At 44.3% G+C, this 19,579-nt stretch overlaps 1 protein-coding gene across 6 annotated transcripts in view; it reads right to left on the bottom strand.

Moving 5' to 3' along the window:
- Window positions 1-19,579, bottom strand: part of Rgl (Ral guanine nucleotide dissociation stimulator-like) — a 147,428-nt gene that overhangs the window by 89,331 nt on the left and 38,518 nt on the right. Inside the window, exon 1 of one of the 6 annotated variants that reach the window (XM_071689513.1) lies at window positions 18,762-18,839. The exons of the other annotated variants lie outside the window; for them this stretch is intronic. The gene's annotated coding sequence lies outside the window, so the exon portion shown is untranslated. Of the gene's footprint in view, window positions 1-18,761; window positions 18,840-19,579 lie in introns of those variants that run through there. 6 annotated transcript variants of the gene reach the window in all.

Genomic DNA, 19,579 nt, shown 5'->3' with positions numbered 1-19,579 from the left:
AAGTATGAATCATTTACATGTGTATCTATGTATATGTCTGTGTATGTAATATGTATGTATACGTTGCAAATGCATAGGTATGCATACGTGCGTGTGCCCTCGCGTGACTCATGATTGGTAACGTTCATAACGCAGGTAACAGCCAAATTACTTAAATGATTACCATACAAAAGACTCGAATAAGACTATCGAAAATGTGAATACAATTAACCGAATGGACTGAACTTTTTTTTTCTTTTTTCTTATTTCCGCGGGGAAGTCATGACGCTCCACACAGCTCTGGGAAAGCCCTTCGCAATATGGAGTGTCCCGCAGGGCTGGGTGCAGGAGCCGAGGCAACAGACTTACCAGGAATTTTTCACGATGGCCCCCCCCCAACTCCTGGTCAACGTAAGAGGTTGCATTATCTTTTTACAGACATATGCATTGTTAGTAGTAGTAGTAGTAGTACCATTTATCATCTTTATTATTATCATTATTATTATTACTATTATCATTATTATTAGCAGTAGTAATAGTATTATCCGAGTAGTAGTAGTAATATAAGTTGTGGTAGTGTGTAGGCAGGATTCTATTCACTTGCACTAAAGCCGTGTTGAAAACCTCTCATACGACACTGCTGCAAATGGAAAACGGAACGAAGCTGACGCTTATCACTATATCCTTACACTGGATATCTTCAATTAACTGTCATGCCTTCACACGTCTTTGATATTACGACCGTATTCGCCACCTTGTCTTCAACAACCTAAAACCCGCTACCTAGAAACAGATAGTAACTAGTTGTACAAATTAGTATATTATAAAGACGTTGCTCCTATCAGTAAAACAGCTATCTCTGGCACTAACACGAATGCCTTTTCTAACATGCTACCAAAATAATAAATACTAAGACGTCAAATAAAGTAATTTCAGGTCGAAGCACTTAAACACTGATACCCTTTGTTCTACATTCTATATAAACACGTATATTGATGAACCAAGGAAAGGTTTTTCAGGTCACAGCGCTCACTCACTTCTTCAAAAAGAAAAAAAAAATAAATGGATATTGGCAAACCAAGGAAGGATATTGAGGTCAGAGGACTGAGGAAACCCCTCAGTGCTTGTCAGGACACCACCTGCTGGTCGCAGGACGTAGCCACAAGCACTTGCGTGATCACCCATTATATAAAGTTTGCTTCCCAACCATTAAAAAAAAAAAACAATTTAAAGAAAAATGCCAGAAAAAATATGAAAGGAAATAAGATAAAGAACGAGAAAAATATTAAAACAGAAAAAGTTGAAATTATTTAAAGGAACAACAAATGAAGGTTAAGTGACAATTGAGATAGCTGAAAAAATAGAAAAACGATAACAAGAGACAGAGAAATACTCCGCCATCTATCTATCTCTTAACTTACATCAGTAAGTTACCGATAACCACCATGTTACAAAAAAAAAAAAAAAAATCCCCCCCTTACACAAATTAGCTTAAATGAAAAACACTGAGGTCCCTACTCCACTAGGCTTTGCCTTAAGAAAAGACCTATGAAAATACTAGGCCAACAGTATATACATACAGGTCATCCTGAAGACTTCCCGGTAGTGAAACACGACAATGCTACACAGAAATCCAAAGGGCTATGAAGAGTCCACTAATTCAGTTGTTAAAAGATTGTTTTTCCTCGAAGGCTGTCTACAATTTCTGATGCAACTTCGATACGGCGGGAAAAAGCAAACATACATAAACCATTAGTAGTAGTAGTAGTAGTAGCAGTAGCAGTAGCAGTAGCAAGGACAAGAAAAAGAAACAGTAGAGAGAGAGAGAGAGAGAGAGAGAGAGAGAGAGAGAGAGAGAGAGAGAGTACATGAAATCTACAGTTCAAAACACAATCACAGGCGCTAGTACATGTGGCCTCCTCAGGAGGCGCCTGGGGTCTGACGCCCGCCGCCAACTGCTGGTAGTGGTGCTGTAAAGTTAATCACATCACTGACTCACACTCCACGCTGTAAATACTGACTCTAATCATGGCATTAAAACCACACATTCTGCGACCCGTGGAATGTGCCACTGGGAAAATGCTAACTTTAATAATGACTTAAACTGATCATCTTAACAAGCCCATGTAAGACAACAGCGAGAGCTTTCAGTCACTCACGTGGGTCTCCTAACAAATGTGAAACTTACGCATACAATGAAGACTGACATTTTGAAAGTTACACCGCATTTTGATACATGAGAAATTATTGCGCTCGATTGGGAGGGAAGGAAACTAGAAAACGAGAACATCAAATAGATAAAATATATGTAGTTCAAGTGACTGAATATATATGTTTGGGACTGGTAAACAAGATCTTTCATTATATAAGAGAACGCTTGGCATGGAAGCAATGAATATACTGGCAAGGGGGATACATGCCTCTTGAGCCACACCACTTTCACTTCAACACAAATATTTATATGGATTAATAATCTATCCACATAACAAACCTATTTTGGGGGGGATCCAAGCGAGAAACACCTTATTCCTATCCCCTCAGACGGACGCTTTCTGTACCTCCGTACAAAGGAAAAGGTAAGAGAATGGGGTAATAACTACAGAGGAAATAGTTCACGTATATATACATCATGTACACAGCAATGTTTACAGGAAACGTGAAAAAACTGCAAGTGGCTAAGCAACATAGAAAAAAGGCATACGTGAGAAAAGCCAACACACCGTGGACATTACGTATTTGCCCAGAAAATGATGGAGTAAAAGCCTGGAGGAAAAATAGAAAAAAAAAAGATGCTCTCTAAATTTATAGACTTACATAAAACATCCGTCGGAGCTAACAGGAATGGACGGTGGAATGTTACGGTGGGTGTGGAGTGGAGGGGGAGATGAAACTGTAAAAACTTTCTGCACAGAAATAGTTTGGTGTGTTGCCACAAGTAGAGAAATCTATGAATGGTTCTCGGCTCTCATTAGACGTGTATTATAAGCGCTCAGCTACAGTGTTACATGCGTAGGATGGTTTGAGCAATATCGTGAAGGTAAAATCATAAAGAGATACGGGCAAAGGAAGCTAAGGGTGTTGTATGCACGCACATGACAGTGTGCCACTGCTTGTAAATATAAAGATAAGCAAGGATTACTCTAAAGAAAATATGAAGGTAAAACAAAAACAAAATAAAAAAAGCGGGGTGGTTGTTTCCGGAGAAAGTATGATATTAAGGTCTGATGGTGGGAGGCTGGAAGAGGCTCAAGCTTTTTATATTAGGATCAGGTGTTTGCCCAAGTTTGGGGGGGGAGGAATGATGCAAAGATACTTGAGTGTGTAACAGATGGGCAAGTGGTTGGCAATGTGAGTAAAATTCTGTTGACAAAGAATATAATTGTTGGTGTATCAAGGCTTGATGGGTAGAATATTCAATTTTCTCATTTGGGACCGATCAAGATTCTTTAATAGTTAACTAACAAGTAAAAGTATGATCTAGAGGCGAATTCTTGAAATCACTGTAAAAAGTGGAACAATGAAAAAATATGAAAATGGAATTTACAGAAATAACAAAATAATAGCTGGAAACATCATAAGAGTTGTACGGAGAAAGTATGGAAATGATAAATGAACGGATGATGAAGTGGATATCTGAGAGGAAAAGGTCTACAGAGGACAACCAGGCTTGTGGTGGAGGGACTGTGTCTGCATGAGAATTATGTAGGAGTATATAGTTAGGAGGTGGTGTGCACAGGACATTCTAAATAAGCTGACCCATGCTGGAAAAGAGGATGGAGCTAAGAGAGAAGTTTTCCCTTGGCTCTGTCATCTGTTTTTGATATAACCTTAGCAAAGCGGATAGCAGTGAATTTTATATTTCTCTCTTGTGTCTCCCCTGATGATGTGATTATTATACGAAAGTGCACCTGGGAACTTTTCGTGTTTCATTTTCCCCGTGGACTAATAGGAATATATATATATATATATATATATATATATATATATATATATATATATATATATATATATATATATATATATATATATATATAACTACTCACCTTGTTAGTTTTTCTTTCCCCTTCCATCCACATCCATTTATCTTCCACGATAGAACCTATTAAAAAATATCTGAACTCTTCCCAGCTTTACTACTCAACTTGAAACAATGGTACGAAATAAATGCACTATCCTTAACCCTTCCATGGCAACCGTGCGACCTTAATTACGCCGGTACGATCTTTAATGACTGCAGTACAACCATCGTGCACGACGGTATATAAACCCTTCGGTATCACGGTTTAACTCTGACCTGACCTTATGGGTCACGTCAAAGGTTAAACCCTCACACCTCAAGGCTTACCTCAAGGGTTGTTCCGTTATGCCCAAAGATCGTGATAGTGTACTGTTAAGTATCATGATTCAAGAATGACCCCCAAAAGTATTCAGAAAAATATCACTCGTATCATCTATCAGACGATGACTGAAAAAGAAAATCCTGAAAAAAACAAACAAAGAAATGTGATGTGTCCCCAGAGCATCAGTAATAACGCACAAGCATGTGACACTTTCGTCCAAGATTATGACTTTCACACATGACCAACTTAAAAACATATTCTCAACCACTTTCTCCCTAGCGTACCATCATGATCTCAGCTGCTGCGATTTCCCGCCAACTGATGTAAACAAAGCTACTTCCCAGGGCTACCAACGGTGCAGAAGACATGTTGCCATACACCACGTGAATATTTTTCACTCCCGATGAAAGTCTTTCAATATTCAAGCAAGCATATGTACCCCAGAAGATCTTCATAAATTCAGAACCTTTAAAAGATTTACCAAGAGCCAAGCACTTACATATATATCGCTTTTAAATGAAGATCAATAGCCTAGCTGTCTTGTTACTTGTCAACACCTACAGCCGTGTTGCCATATAATGAATAATGCACTTATGGCTTTTCAGCGAAGCTAAAAAAAGTTACGTCACTTGGAGGCGAGAATTTACGTCAGCAAATCGATGGAGTCCCTTTGCAATAACAAGAATTTCAAAACTTTTCAGCATTTCCCAATATCTGACATCGGGACATGCAACGAACTTCAAGCGTTCGTCACGTTGGTGTGACCAGAGTTCATGGCAAATATGCTCCGGCTGCTCAACGATTTCTTAAACAGAAAGTCGATGCATTCAACAGCGTCGTGAAGGCTGACGCATGGGCTTTGCTTATACCCATATGAAACTGTTCACGTCTCTCAGGCTGATATATAAGCCCCATGGGGATGGGCGGATCGACCAATGAGCACAACAACTACGACCCTTAGGCACGGTGACACAGTCCTTAAACATGACAGTTCAAGATCGTATGCAAGACGGTACGGCCCTTGAGTACGATGGCCTGGCCTTAAATGGTTCGGACCATTAGGTCGAAAGTTACACCGACACACCTTCAAGAGTCGTACCATCGATCTTAAGGGGGTGACAGATTATGTGGAAATTACTAAAATAAGCTTATCCTGGGAAGCGTGGCTGATGATACATACTACTAGCTACGTGGGAGGAGAGCAGCATTGAAGGTGCCGGCCAACATTCACAGCAGCAGCGGTACAACGGTACGCCGTCCTTGGCACCCTCCTAACATTCCGTTCGCTGTTGGGGCGGCATGAAGGTAAACATCCTACACATATCGTGACGCCCTAACCCCCCCTCCAGTCTCCCACTACCACCACCATCACAAAAGAACACCAGCCTGCCGCCGCTCCTACCACCACCACAACAACGATACTAGTCTGCCACAACTACACCTGGCACCTCCCACGACACCAGTCTGCCAACACCACATTGGCCTACCACATCCAACACCTGCGGTGCACATCATGTGGTGACCCTCCCGGCCACTGAGGGTGATATTTCCAAGTGTAACATCATGGTATGTCTGGCCTGCACTTCGACCCCGAACACCTTCATCAGCAGCGCAACAACGCAAACCATCTCCACCAACCACAGTGCTATTCCATGGGCACGACGGTCGGACTCTTTGACCAAGACGGTACTACCTATGAGCACAGCGTACTCAATGGGATAATCACATGCTCCACTTCTCCCGCCAAGCGCCTAGAACGATCCAAAGTATCCCAGACCCAACAAACCCTGTGGCCTGGTTCCTCTGGGGGAAAAAAAAAAAAGACCTGTGCTTTACTCAGCCTCAAGGTGAACTTACACCAACACCCGCTTGCCTTAACACCCCAGCCAGGCGACAAGTATCATCCCAAATGCATCATTCTTCGCCAAGGTGAAGTGTCAAGTGTCGGGACGACCTCGTTCGCCGTCCGTCCCAACGCGGTGAAAGCCACGGGTGGTATCGACTTCAGCGCTGTGTGAGACTTGCCCGTGCTTGATGCTTGAAACAAACTTGGGCACGACGGTAAGCTTCTTCTTGAGCGCGGAGGCACGACCCTCGAAAACGACGGTACGATCCTTGAGCACTATTGGACAGCCCTTAAAACACGGCGGTGTAATCCTTGGGTACGATGGACCGACCTCTGACCTGACACTCACGGCTCTGGTCAAAGACCGGGCCATCATATACCCAAGGGTCGTACTCTCGTGCTCAAGGGGTGTCAATAAATTCACAATTAATATTCCTCCTAAACTTAGTACAATGGAAAACTTTGCTCTGCCACTCAAAACAATCTAGGTAACTAATATATATTTGTGATCGCAACATTCCTACCAGTGCGTCTCAAGCCAATTAAAATACCTGAGGTTGTTTTATGTCCGCTAATCACGAGTAGCAATAAAAATCTAATCGACACGGACACACCGGGTCAAAGGCTGGAACATCCCTGGGATCATATCACTAACCAGGCAGCGAAAATGCAGCCTCAGCTGGTGGCGAGGGTAACCTCCGCAGGTCGCGACTGGCGGGAAAGTGGCTAACTACACGAAGGTACACCAACCTCAATCTTGACCAACAGGAATGTCAGGCGATTAGATTTCTTGTTCTTTCCAAGTCTTAGCTTGTACCTCTCCCCATGATGTGAACACACCTAACCTCAAACAAGTCTTTATCTGGAACAAATAAGTCAATTACAAGGAACATCAAAATAGTGGGAATTTTGAGTCACGGTCGACACTGGGGCAACATGATGGGCATCCTACCTCCCCAGCAGGTGAATCTCTCACCCTCAACTGACGGAAAAGGTCTTCTCTACAATACACCTGGTAATTTGCCTTTCATTTAGGCGCTATAAATACTTCAACCAAAATAGAACTCGTTACGTATTTCAATCTTCGTGACCCAGTTCCCAGACCTTTTATCTCATGCACCGTATAATATTTTGCGCCACCCACGCTACAGGAGGGGTAAGAATGCACAAGAGAAATTAGTTCTTTTTTCTCTAAGCTATACAAAAAAAAAAATGCAAAATCATATGTAATTTCTCCAAAAAAACCTCAGGCAACAGGAACATGTCTATGACGCAACCTAAGAAAGTCAAACTCTCAGTATCATTTACCTTTTTTCATTTCGTCCTTCGCCTGTAACCCTATCCAAACACTCAATATAAAACTGCAAGTGATTCAGGAAAACATATCTTCGGCCCTGTTGGTAAACATCCGACAGTTACTATCAACACACCTTCCTAAATTAAGCAATCCACGTCGGCCAACACCTACCAGATCGCCCGTGTCTTCGCCTGACCTTGCTAGACTCTACCCCCCTTACTCTCAAGTCCCCCAGGGGTGTTTACACCAGAGTGTCAATCACGCCGTCGACATCCGTGTGTGCTTCGAGAGAACGTAAACGGCAGGTGATGGCAAGCTGGTGGCACAGAGAGAGAGAGAGAGAGAGAGAGAGAGAGAGAGAGAGAGAGAGAGAGAGAGAGAGAGAGAGAGAGCAGCAGCAGCAGCAGCAGCACCTCGGCATTACCAGTACAACTTCCACTGGCGCCAGCCACTTCACACCACAGGTGACTCAGAACGCAACGATTCCGTGTTCAGACTACCGTGGGTCTGTTCTTAACGCCAAATCCATTGCGCCGTCGGAGCGTAAGGTTGAAAATATCATTCAAGAGAAGAGAACACCTCGCTTCACTCCACAGTGTCACCTTCCCTTGAGTGTGATCACTCGCTCGACGCCTCACACATCCACCCCGTCCTCCCCTTACTCACCTCAAGGGAGAGAGTAACTCCCTAAGCTACGCACGATCCGTAGAGTACGATATTATGAGACCCCTGAGTACGATAGTACGACCCTTGAATTCAGGAATACGAAAAAAATACAAAACAAAATACAAACAGTTACAGACCACTGAGTTCCTTCGAGGCTGTCTGAGACAGCAAGAGATAAGACACCGAGACTTTAGTGTGGGGAGAGTACAGAAGCAGACAGACAGCTTAAGGGGGAATGTCTATAAACTTTTTTTTAAACTACGACACACGCACCAGTGAAGACTTTTACAGGTGCCACTTTGCTCTGCTCCCAGTTTGGGGCGTGGAGGGTCATGGGAGATTTACACAAGGGTATAAATCAAGAGTAAACTAACAATTGATATCGAAGTGCAACATAAGTCACCAGATCCTCCCGCACGACTTAATGTACCAAAGATTTCAACTGGAACGCCCACACACACATCTGCGATACAGTGATTTCCTGAGCCCTTTAGTCTCCATCAGCAGAGCTAAAAATCAGGAAGCGGAAACAAATGATTATTACAATGAATGACTCGGAATGAAAGGAATACCAGAAGTGGAAGTGGGAGATTATCAACACAATTACGGACGGATTAAAAACTGGTGCTATCATTACGAGGAGAGGCACGGCATTGGGAAGAAATGTAGTGCTGAAGAATGATGCTGTACTGCATCGTAAACAATGAATGGTCATACAAACGACACGGGTAAAATTCTTTAATGAGAGCAAACACACAAGAGGAGGAACACTTGGCAGAAGGCAAATATCAACAAAGGCTGGGTGAAGGGGAGGAGAGAGCAAGGAGCATGATGATGGAAATGACAATAGTACGGAAAGGAGAGTAATTCAGCGACAAATGAGATTGTAAGAAGGAGCAGGAGAATAAGCAGAATAACTTGAGAGGCTATATAATACGATGAAGGATCGACATCAGTGTATGTGGCAAGATGTTAGGTATCAACATGAGAAGGAAACATAGGAAGATGAAGGGGAGGAATGAGCCTGCTGAAGGGCTCAACATACAAGCACAGGGTGTGGATATAGGAAGCAGGAAGGGCGTGTGTGTGTGTGTGTGTGTGTGTGTGTGTGTGTGTTGGGGGTGGGGGCAGGGAAGTTCGGAGTCCAGAGGAGGAACTCGTCGCTCACCAACACCACGACCTTGACCACAGGAAGACCATCATCAGCTCCGAGGAAACCCGCAGAGACACATCGTAGTCCGACACCCACACCCGGGAGATACAGTATTCCCTCCCTACCTTCCTTATGGATTACATACATTACTTGACGTACAAGGAGGTTTATCTGAAGCAGAATTAATGTTAATACAGAGCAGCAATTGCACCAACGGAACGCAGAGATTCACAATGCTCTCTTCTTCCGTCCTAATTCTTGCCAGGCTTTCTTCTTCGCCCCTAATACTGCTACTTCTCCACAGCTTAACAGCACAAACCCACCACAACCCATCACTTCAGTCCAACACTAGGCATACAAGTTCAAATCATCCTTGAAACCTTCATCTCGTATCTATTCCAACATATCGTCACAGTGTCTCTTATGATATTATTTATGCACAAATAGTTGACGGATGCTATTCATACACATCCTCCTCCCTCAATACTACCATCTAAACCTCGGTTAGTTCATTACACACCCTACCACAACCATAAAATCTTATCAGATAATTGCACTAGTTCATATCAAAGTTTCTGAGGTACGCAACCTCCCCCCACTGTACATCACGCCACCCAATGGCCACAACTAAACATAAGACTCATGGGAGTCAGTGATGTTCCACCAGTTAGCCTAGGCACAACAACAACAAAGCCAGAGCCTTTCACTAGATACTAGGCTGCGGAAAGGGGAAGTCACACACGGAACCATAGCACCAACCACGTCTGCTAAACTTTCTACGCCTACCCAACTGACACAGGCGACAGCCTACTACAAAATTCACTCGTCACTTATTCTGGTTCTCCAGTCTGCCTGGAAATGTTTGCCATCCCTCATATTCCTACAGCAGGAGATAACCATACCTACATTAAATCAGTGTCTACATGCTCCAGGAGGTGGTTCCTTAACCACAATCCGTCAACAGATGTGCGCATCGCGACCAACAGGTGGCAGGGTAATAGTGAAAACATCATGCCGGGAGAGAGAGGGCTCCGTATAGGGGCTGCGCCAATACAACCCACACACACACGCACAACGAAGAAGTAATGACTTCCTCATTCCCGCTGTTAAGGAAGACTCTCTCTCTCTCTCTCTCTCTCTCTCTCTCTCTCTCTCTCTCTCTCTCTCTCTCTCTCTCTCTGCTTACACTACGTAGTTCCTACATCGTCAACAAACACCTTTCTTTACATGTTTAAATCCGCATCAGTGCGTGTACACGCATTACGACTAAACATGCGTAGGTAGCGTCCGAACAGTGTGGTATGGAGAGTGGATCAACTACCACGTCGAAAACGACTGTAAATCTGCGTCAAAAGTCATTGGATTCAGAGACAAAAACTCCCACATCACAAGTTATATGTCAACATTTCAACCACAATGGTGCTTTACCCCAGAGATGTATGAAAAGTATCCTAACTTTGCCAACAGCAAATAATGAACTCATGTCATTTGTAATATATAATTCGATCACTTTGTTTCTGGACCAGCTGTGCTCTTTGCATTCTCTACAGCGCAACCGCCCACGGGATGGCTAGAAGTGCACAATAAACTCGCCACTTTTTTTGTGACATTAATAAAAAATCAATGGCCACAACAGGATCCCCCGCACATGGCACCACCAGCTGATAATCCACACTGTCCATGATTCTCAGTCCCAGTGGCGGGATGCCACGCTGGCCATGATACTCAGTCCCACAAGTGGGATGCCACACTGGTACATTAACCCTTTGCTACTTTCCTTCCCTCTGCCTAGCTCACCGCCATCTGCCTTTCAGCCTCTCATATGACTCCATCGTCTCGACTTATTCCAAGCCCCACCTGTGATGCCTGGATGACTCCAAGTGGACACAAAGAAGAGATCATTCTACAGCAGAAAAGTGTGCCACCAGGAAGCACTGTCCGCCAGTGTTGGATATTATAAGTAACGCGATACAGATCTCCACCGGCAAGCTGGGAAGAGAGAGACAAAACGTACCTCAACCCACTTCCCAGTGACAGCGATATGAAATGATCCATAATTATTGTCCCCTATGCCCCTTGCCCACATCAGCCACCTAACCCACCCCCCGAGAACGTACTCCTCTCGACAATCTAACTTGTCTGTGCACGAAAAGGTACGCACGTCTCCCTCCACCCATAAAAATGCCAACGAAAGACTTCGTTCTTTTACCAGCTCATGAACCGCCGTAATTGCGTGCACCATATGGTAAAAAGTCTCCCGATTATCTTAACGGTCCACGATAACTATAGATAATCAAGGTGATCCTATTGATTATCGTAACACTGGTTGAGTCAAGCTGATCTAATGCCTTAACAGTCCTGAGATGGAACATTACTTCCCCCAAAAGAAAAGACGACCTGAACACAATCATAATACAAAAAGTAGGCTTGTAGATGTAGCGTGCAGCAAAAACATACCGTTAAGCTACCAGCAAGATAGATGCCTACGTATGTACCAAACACACTGCCTATATCTCATTTTACCACGGTCTTACTTATGTGTATCATTGTGTTAACCTTATCCCATGATCCCAACAGGTCTACAAAAAAAAAATAAATAAAGCTAAAACTGTAGTACCATGGAATCTAGGTTTTTCTTTGCCCTACAATATCACAGACATATGAACGTTCTGGGTAGTTTATTATGATGGATTAACCTCACTTAAACCAGTCTAATAAACCAACTCTCGTCCGACAAGACTTTAATGTAAGGCGTAAATAAACTGGGAACTCTCGTAACACTACTACCAAATAGGAGAGCGACTGTCAACCTTGTGTGTGATGGCCTGGGGTTTCCTCTAACCCCTTGAGTCAGGTCAAAGGCGAGGCCATCATACGGAAGGGTCACACCGCCGTGTTCATAGGATCAGTACGATTGATCTCAAGAAAACGATGAAGCATTAGCGTAAAAAAAAATTTCACCCTCCACTAAGGGGACGGTTATTTCGAAAAGTGTAACACTTGCATTACCAAGAAGCTGATGTGGAATAGCACAACAGAATGTCAATATCATAAGCCATATCACGAATGGAAATATATATATATATGCCGAAAAGGAGACGACCACACAAACATAGCCTTTTCTAGCGAGCAGCTTCAGCGTTCCACTGGGAAGAGATGCAGCCTGCAAGTTACATGATGTAGGCGTGATGGGGGTCCCTGTTGGAGAGGTATTGATTGCTGCGTGTGGTAGCTGTGTCATGGGGCAGCTCGGGAAGAATGGCAATAACACGTGAGGTCATTAAAGGGGACAGAATGGCCAACTGGTTCGCGTTAGCAGGGTCAGGGTGTTCGAGTTAGCGAGGCTAAACGCCTGCAGTCATCGAGCATCGGGCGGCATCCAGCCTGGCGAGGGGTGTGTGTGTGTGTGTGTGTGTGTGTGTGTGTGTGTGTGTGCACAGCAGGTGTTTTGACGAGGCCCAAACAGTGATCACATGTGTGGATGGGTTCCGTTTTCGCATGAGAAGAAACTACTGAAATCTGAAGTGCAACTTACGTGAAACGAGCAGAGGGAAAATAGTTTATGTTCATCACCAACACGTGCATTACGGCTCCTTTCAACACAAGCTTCAAAGATTCTTGGGAAAAACAGTTATGAAAGGGGCGTTTAACACACTACGACCATCTCTCTCTCTCTCCTGTTGACGAAGATATTGAACTTTTTCAAAATCAAAGTCCCTCGGGGCGACATATACAACCCTTACAAGGTTTAGTATTTTTATACATTTCATTTCCTCCAGTATTCTATTGTGTGTGTGTGTGTGTGTGTGTGTGTGTGTGTGTGTGTGTGTGTGTGTATATATATATATATATATATATATATATATATATATATATATATATATATATATATATATATATATACAATGCCATTATTTTCCGTGTAAGGGCTGTCAGGCAAAATTGTAACCCGTCTTACTCGGGCTTTGAAAAGTACAAGTAAGTACATGGCTCATCCAATAAGCAGTACGACTTTATTTCCCAATTCACAGCTAGGAGCGGCATGTACGAAGAAATGCACTGGGTACGATCAAACTAAACAAGCTGCCAAACGCAACGCTCAGTTCGTAAAAATTTGCGAGCGAATTAAAATTTTCAGTGAGTTTCCATTAGGTTGGTTGGTTGGTTGTTTGATTGGTCTTTTGGTCGTTAAGCCTACCCGCTGCCAGAGTCACAAAAGCCGTCAGTGTCAGGCCATCACCAGCACCCGAAAAATGTTCAACGCCTTCTTCGGGGATCCTGGAGACCACCCTATTACACACCAAGTCGTTTTCTTTTCAGCTTTTCCTCACCCCAAAAAGTGGTAATAACAACGCTGATTATGTTTAATACAAGGTAGCGATCGCTTATTATGTTCCTGAACAATAGCCTGACCTTTTTCCTGACCCTGAAGGGTCAGATCAAAGGTCACGCCAATACCCAAAGGTCGTGCTCGAGGGATTATGCCTTCGTGTTCCATCGGTCAAGACTGCTGGACCCGCTGGGTTCGTGTTCCCAGGGATTCTAATAACTCCAGCCCTTGAGACACTGCTGACGCAGTATACACCAGTGATGACAAAGGTCACGGAGGTGATGTGGGCAGCACTACAGCCTGCCTGAGAGCAAGCATAGCATGGGCGGTGGGGATCTCTGCCACCAGGTCATTACGCCCACATCACCACGCTCCACACCGCTAAAAAAATCATCCCACACAAAACCCCACGAAGTAGTGCAACAAGAATACGTACACTATCAATGTACACCGACCATTACAATCCTGTATCATCAGCGTTACTCGCAAATCACACTGTAAACATTCACATTTCATTACAAGGATATGTACAACCATTACTATTACAACTAGCGGTAGCAATGATACTGACACTATTGCTACCAGTAGTAGTACTGGTAGAGTACTTGGACTATTAGCACTTTCATTAATCGTACCACTATTACTGACTAGTGTTCGAACAAGTTCTACTGATTATTACTATCAGTACAAACACTATCACTAATACTACTCGCACTATTATCCGGGCTATTACTAAGAGCAGAATTAGTAGTTATGTCTCTATTAACAGTACAAGAAGTACCTGTGCAGATAAAACTGGCGTAAGCACTATTACCAGACCAACACCACCACAAGCACACGGATCATGGAACGGTAAATAACTTCCTTACACGGTAGTCCCCCAAGCCATGGGCACGCGCGAGCAACCATCATGGCACGAATCCCGCACAATGCGGCTCATTATCCTCAATCCCCGTTAATGCACTGCCCACTGTCCTCCTGCACTGACAAGCACCAGATGGGCGCCAACAGGGATGGCACCGGCATCCTGTTTATACCAGCGAGGGTCGAGTCAAAGGGAGGAAGCTGTGAATTACCGCAACGCGGTGAAAGGAGCACAAGGCGACCCTCTCTACACACCCGGACCAGGCCACTGCAACATGAAGTCGTTGCATGGGCAAAATTTCCCAGCCAGTCGTTCCCGAACTGTTAAAGTTAACTTTTCGAACACGATGGTACGACCTTTGAGCATAACGGGGCGACTCTTTAGCACGACGGTACGACCTTTGAGCATAACGGTGCGACTCTTTAGCACGACGGTACGACCTTTGAGCATAACGGTGCGACTCTTCAGCACGACGGTACGACCCTTGGGTATGACGACCCGGCGGCCTCTGACCAGAAACTTTTAAGGTGGGGTTAATGGCCGGATCATCCGACACAAAAGTCGTATAGTTTTGCCAAAGGGCCAAACTATCGTGCCGTCAAGCTCATGAGGTTAGCCACTCTCACTACCAAATTACTTACAGGCCAGAATGATAACCCTCCCACAATTACGCTTTCTACTCACTCTAAATATAACCATTAGGTTAAAGAAGTAATTTCCCCAAGTAATATAAAAAAATAAAATTATACACTCGTCTTTTTCTCAGCGGGACATCACGTTTACTCAGCACTGTTAGGTTAGTCCTTGAACGAGCTGTTTTCCAGCACGTCAACCATAACTTCCCTTTTACACTGAAAGACCAAGAGCGTCACCAGTCGCTCATCAACTGGAAGCATTCTGCAGAGACTGCGCTCTTTATCTCACAGCACGACAATATTACCTAAAAGTACTGATACTAATCTAAATCCAGAGCTGATACGTGTTCTCATCTAAAAGTGATTTAACCTATACCTAAGGTGAAAACTTCATGAGCAAACATGCGGAGTTCAAAATTTATGGTTTACATAATATATAGATATAGAATAACTTAAGTTGATTCCAAAGTTTTGAAATACAACACTGAAATGGCTTTCAGGTTTTGGATTGGACTTTACTGACCTGAAGGCCAACTACCGTTACAATGTCTAATCTCACAAAGTTCTCACGAGTTCTCCAATGACCCTTGTAGATACAGGGAACATCGGAAAGATATGAGTGAAGGTTCCCCTGAGAAACTCTAGAGGCAAATCATGTGATTTGAGGAGTATTCTTGTCAGATTTATTAAAGCACATAAATATACAGTAAAACGAATGAAACACGAGGAAACGAGTGAAGGGTGCGTAATCAACCAAGCGATCGCCCGCTACAATGTTTTGTTTACGTATTGCGCTACAAACATATCTAATTGGAAATGACTACAAAAATATCTTTCACGTTACGTTCACAACATAAATATATACATATACAAGGAATCAGAGGCAGTAAGTCCCAGAAAAAAGTTCTTGGTGTCAACATTTTGGTTTCGCTTGTCAGTCGCTCATTCCACCAGTTTCCAGGATCTTAGCTTTTGCAACGCAAGCGCAATGTAGTATCAAGGTATCACAGTAAAATACTGACTACTGCATATCTTGTTTCTGTACAAAGGGTAAATATCAAATGTTCTAATAAAAATTCGGTTTAAAATACTATACACATTCCTCTTTGCGACTAATGTATAAAACCTTACCTTACCTACCATGACCCTCAAAACTCAAGTGAAAGGGAATGCACATGCTACAACGTCAAACTTCTGCAATTGTTTTTCAACTCAGTATCAGCAAAATTCCCCGGGGTCACCACAGAGAAACCACAGGAGTCAGGGTTAAAACTTAATAGCGCACACGAACAAGATGTTCAGTAGGATGCTTGGTAGTCTTAACTGAAGCCTAGCACCACCGTGCGATCGACAGCAATTCTGTTAATCGAGTCACGCACGGGGTAAGCGCGTGCTGACTTAAACACGAGGAATGGCATGGTTGGGATGGAAGGATAAGGAGTATGTTAAGGTAGCTTCTCGTCACTGGACAAATGGGAATTTCATAATCACTAGCTAAAAATATGTACGATAACTTTCGCGACATGAGAATCAAGCTCGCCGAAAAATTTTCCAAACCTGATGTAGGACACAGACGGAAGGACGCTCTCAAATGCAGACTACACAATACCCTCTTCGCCTTTAATAAAGGTCGAAGGTAACCAGTGCAACCTGGGCCCACCTACATACAACTCTATTATGCATTTTAGTTGCAGTGTGACCTAGCCGTTAACTTTCTCACCCCGACTACAAGCTAAGCAACCTAGCCACTAACTTTCCCACCACGGCAACACCCTATTCAGCCTAGTTGCGGACTTCCCCAACATGGCAACTTTGCTAACTTTCCTAACATGAAAACAAGCTAACAAGTCGTCAAACCATTGTAAGGGAAACAAGTCTCTACTGCTGCCAGTCCCATCTTTACAACTGCAGTCCCAAAGAGAGCAGCCTAGCCGCTCTAGTAAAATCCAACAGCCTTGGTCCAGTTTTGCAGTTCTAGGAAAGTATAATTGCCCTGATCTAGCCTACATGCTCTAGTGCAGTCTAGCAGCCTTAGGTCACCCTAGCCGTCCTATCACAGTCTAGACAGTTACGAACACTCAAGCAGCCGAATCGTAGCTTAGCAGTGCCGTTAGGGTACCCGTTCTAGGGACAGTCTAGCAGTCCTTGCACAGCCTAGCTATTCCACTGACGCCCAAAGGTCCTAGCGATATAACATCTCTGATACAGCCTTTCCAGTACAGTCTGTCAGCCCCAGTGCCGTGTACCGGTTCTAACGGTTGTGGTACCATCTACCACTCACTCCCATAAAAAAAAAAATGATACATCCGTGACGCATGTAACTTTACACCCACGGTGAAACCACATGCAAGCAGTGTCCGGTAACACCTCGGATGGGATAAAACACTACAACTGTGACAGGCCTAACCAGCTCGAGTTAACCCAGGGGTGTACGCTACAGCAGCAGTGACCAGAGCGGGCAACAGGGCCCAGTTTCCGATACGTGGAATGATAGCCTAGCCGCACCACCTGCCCACATCAATGGTGATTCTGCCACCACTATCGTATATATCCAGGCCTCAGCCCACTGAACACGATGGCAATCTAGCCCTTGACCTCATGTTTATGGGTCAGGTCAAAGGTCAGACCATCATAGCCTGGAGCTATATCGCCATTCTTAAGTGGTTAATAAAGAAGAATGGCATCGCTATGGGGGCAATTAAATAATCGAACATGTTGGTGTGAGGCAAGCCTATGCAGAGAGAGGTCACAGTGTCGGCAGGGTCATGACACGTACCTCTCTAGAGGCTGGTGTGCGTACCTCCCCTTGCACCTCACCAGTTTCAAAATCATGGCCACAATCCAGAGAGTAAACATCTTGAATTTAACTAGTTATTAACTTTGTGGATGAATATGAAGTGGAATTATCTTTACTATAATTCTGGCAATCAATAAACTGTAACATAAAAATGTTCCCCAACAAAAAGAAACAAATACAAAAGGCTATCAAAATCATGGTTGTATAATCGCCTTTGCAATTTGAAAACATCGTTTGGACGACTAGACTGATCAATGAATGTACATCAAAACATAAGTGCCGATAAAAAGCACACCTGAAAATAAATGAATTCAATACAACTACTTCGATTCATTATTAGGGACCACCACAACACTGAAGACGAAGAGGTGAGCGTAAGGATGCATGTGGTTGGCGGAGGGGGGCCAGCAAGGCTGTCCCGCGCCCCGCCACCACCATCCCTCCTGGGTCCCGTCCTTGTTGCCAGGACAACACCGCCAACTACCAACCACTCGCACAACACTCCACCGATCTCGCTTTCTATCTTGCAAACGTTCTTAAAATCCCGCAGCACGTAGTTCCAGGGTACGACACAGCAGTGTTATTTTTCTTCTACCAGTTCCACAACACTTAAAGCATCACTAGAGCGAACTGGTGTCTGCACTTCCACATGACGTCAGTAAGCGTATGCGTTCCAGGAATGATCAACAAAATCGCGGGTCTTAGCATGAACTAAGAGAAGAGTCTGTGTTAGCACTTTCCAAAACACAAAGTCCTCACAGGGAGACATCGAAGTTTACATCAACAGGTAGAGACTACACGGAATAACTCATGCTGGATAATGTAGACAAGGGCCGCAGAGCGCGGTCCTTACCCAAGACAGTTGGTTCCTGGGTGCGCGCGAGTGAGGAGGTGCGGCGTCTGCGGCTCTCCACGGTGGGTTCCAGACGCACACTGCGGCCCCCACCTACCTACCTCCCCCTGCACCTGCCGCCACCCGCCCCCCTTCACCACAATCCCTTCAGCACCCGACCCCCGACCCTTCACCATTGTCACCACACCCAGTACCTGCTGTTACCAGCCTACCCCCGGTCATCACTAATGTACTAGGCTTCACACATTCCCAATATCTTCTTCCATCCATCCTTTACCAATCACCGCCTTCCAGTACCTACATCCACCCATCCTCTCATCCAAGCGCCTTCTTCCATCAGCCACCTCATACAACCACTAAAACCCTGAAGACTTCATTCGTCACTTCACAACCACCGCCACTCACAACTCACTCCATCCGCCATAACCGACCCCCAGCACCTGCCCCAACCTACCTTTCACCAACACCAGGACCTGCTGCCTCCAACCATACCTTCACAACCGCCACCACGAAACCCGCGTCCTTGCCGCCACAATCCTCACAACCACCCTTTCTTTCCACCTGCCTCTTCGTCGTCACCATCTTCTGTATCTACCGTCACTCACCCTTGACTTCTACCACCATTAATCCTTATTCCTGCTTCCAATTATCACCACTCCACTAGAATTTGCTTCTATGCCCCCACCACTAAAGATACTACTACAAGAAAGCGAGTTGCTACCTTCGGCACCGCTGCTTCTCCCATGTTTGCACCACCAGAAATCTGGGAACACTCCCAACTTGCAACCAACGTTTCCAGTACCAAAAATTTCACTCCT

Source organism: Panulirus ornatus, chromosome 47 (genome assembly GCF_036320965.1).
Source record: "Panulirus ornatus isolate Po-2019 chromosome 47, ASM3632096v1, whole genome shotgun sequence".
NCBI lineage: Eukaryota > Metazoa > Arthropoda > Malacostraca > Decapoda > Palinuridae > Panulirus > Panulirus ornatus.
The sequence above is the reverse complement of the archived record's forward strand: the minus strand, read 5'-3'. Positions and strand labels throughout refer to the sequence as shown.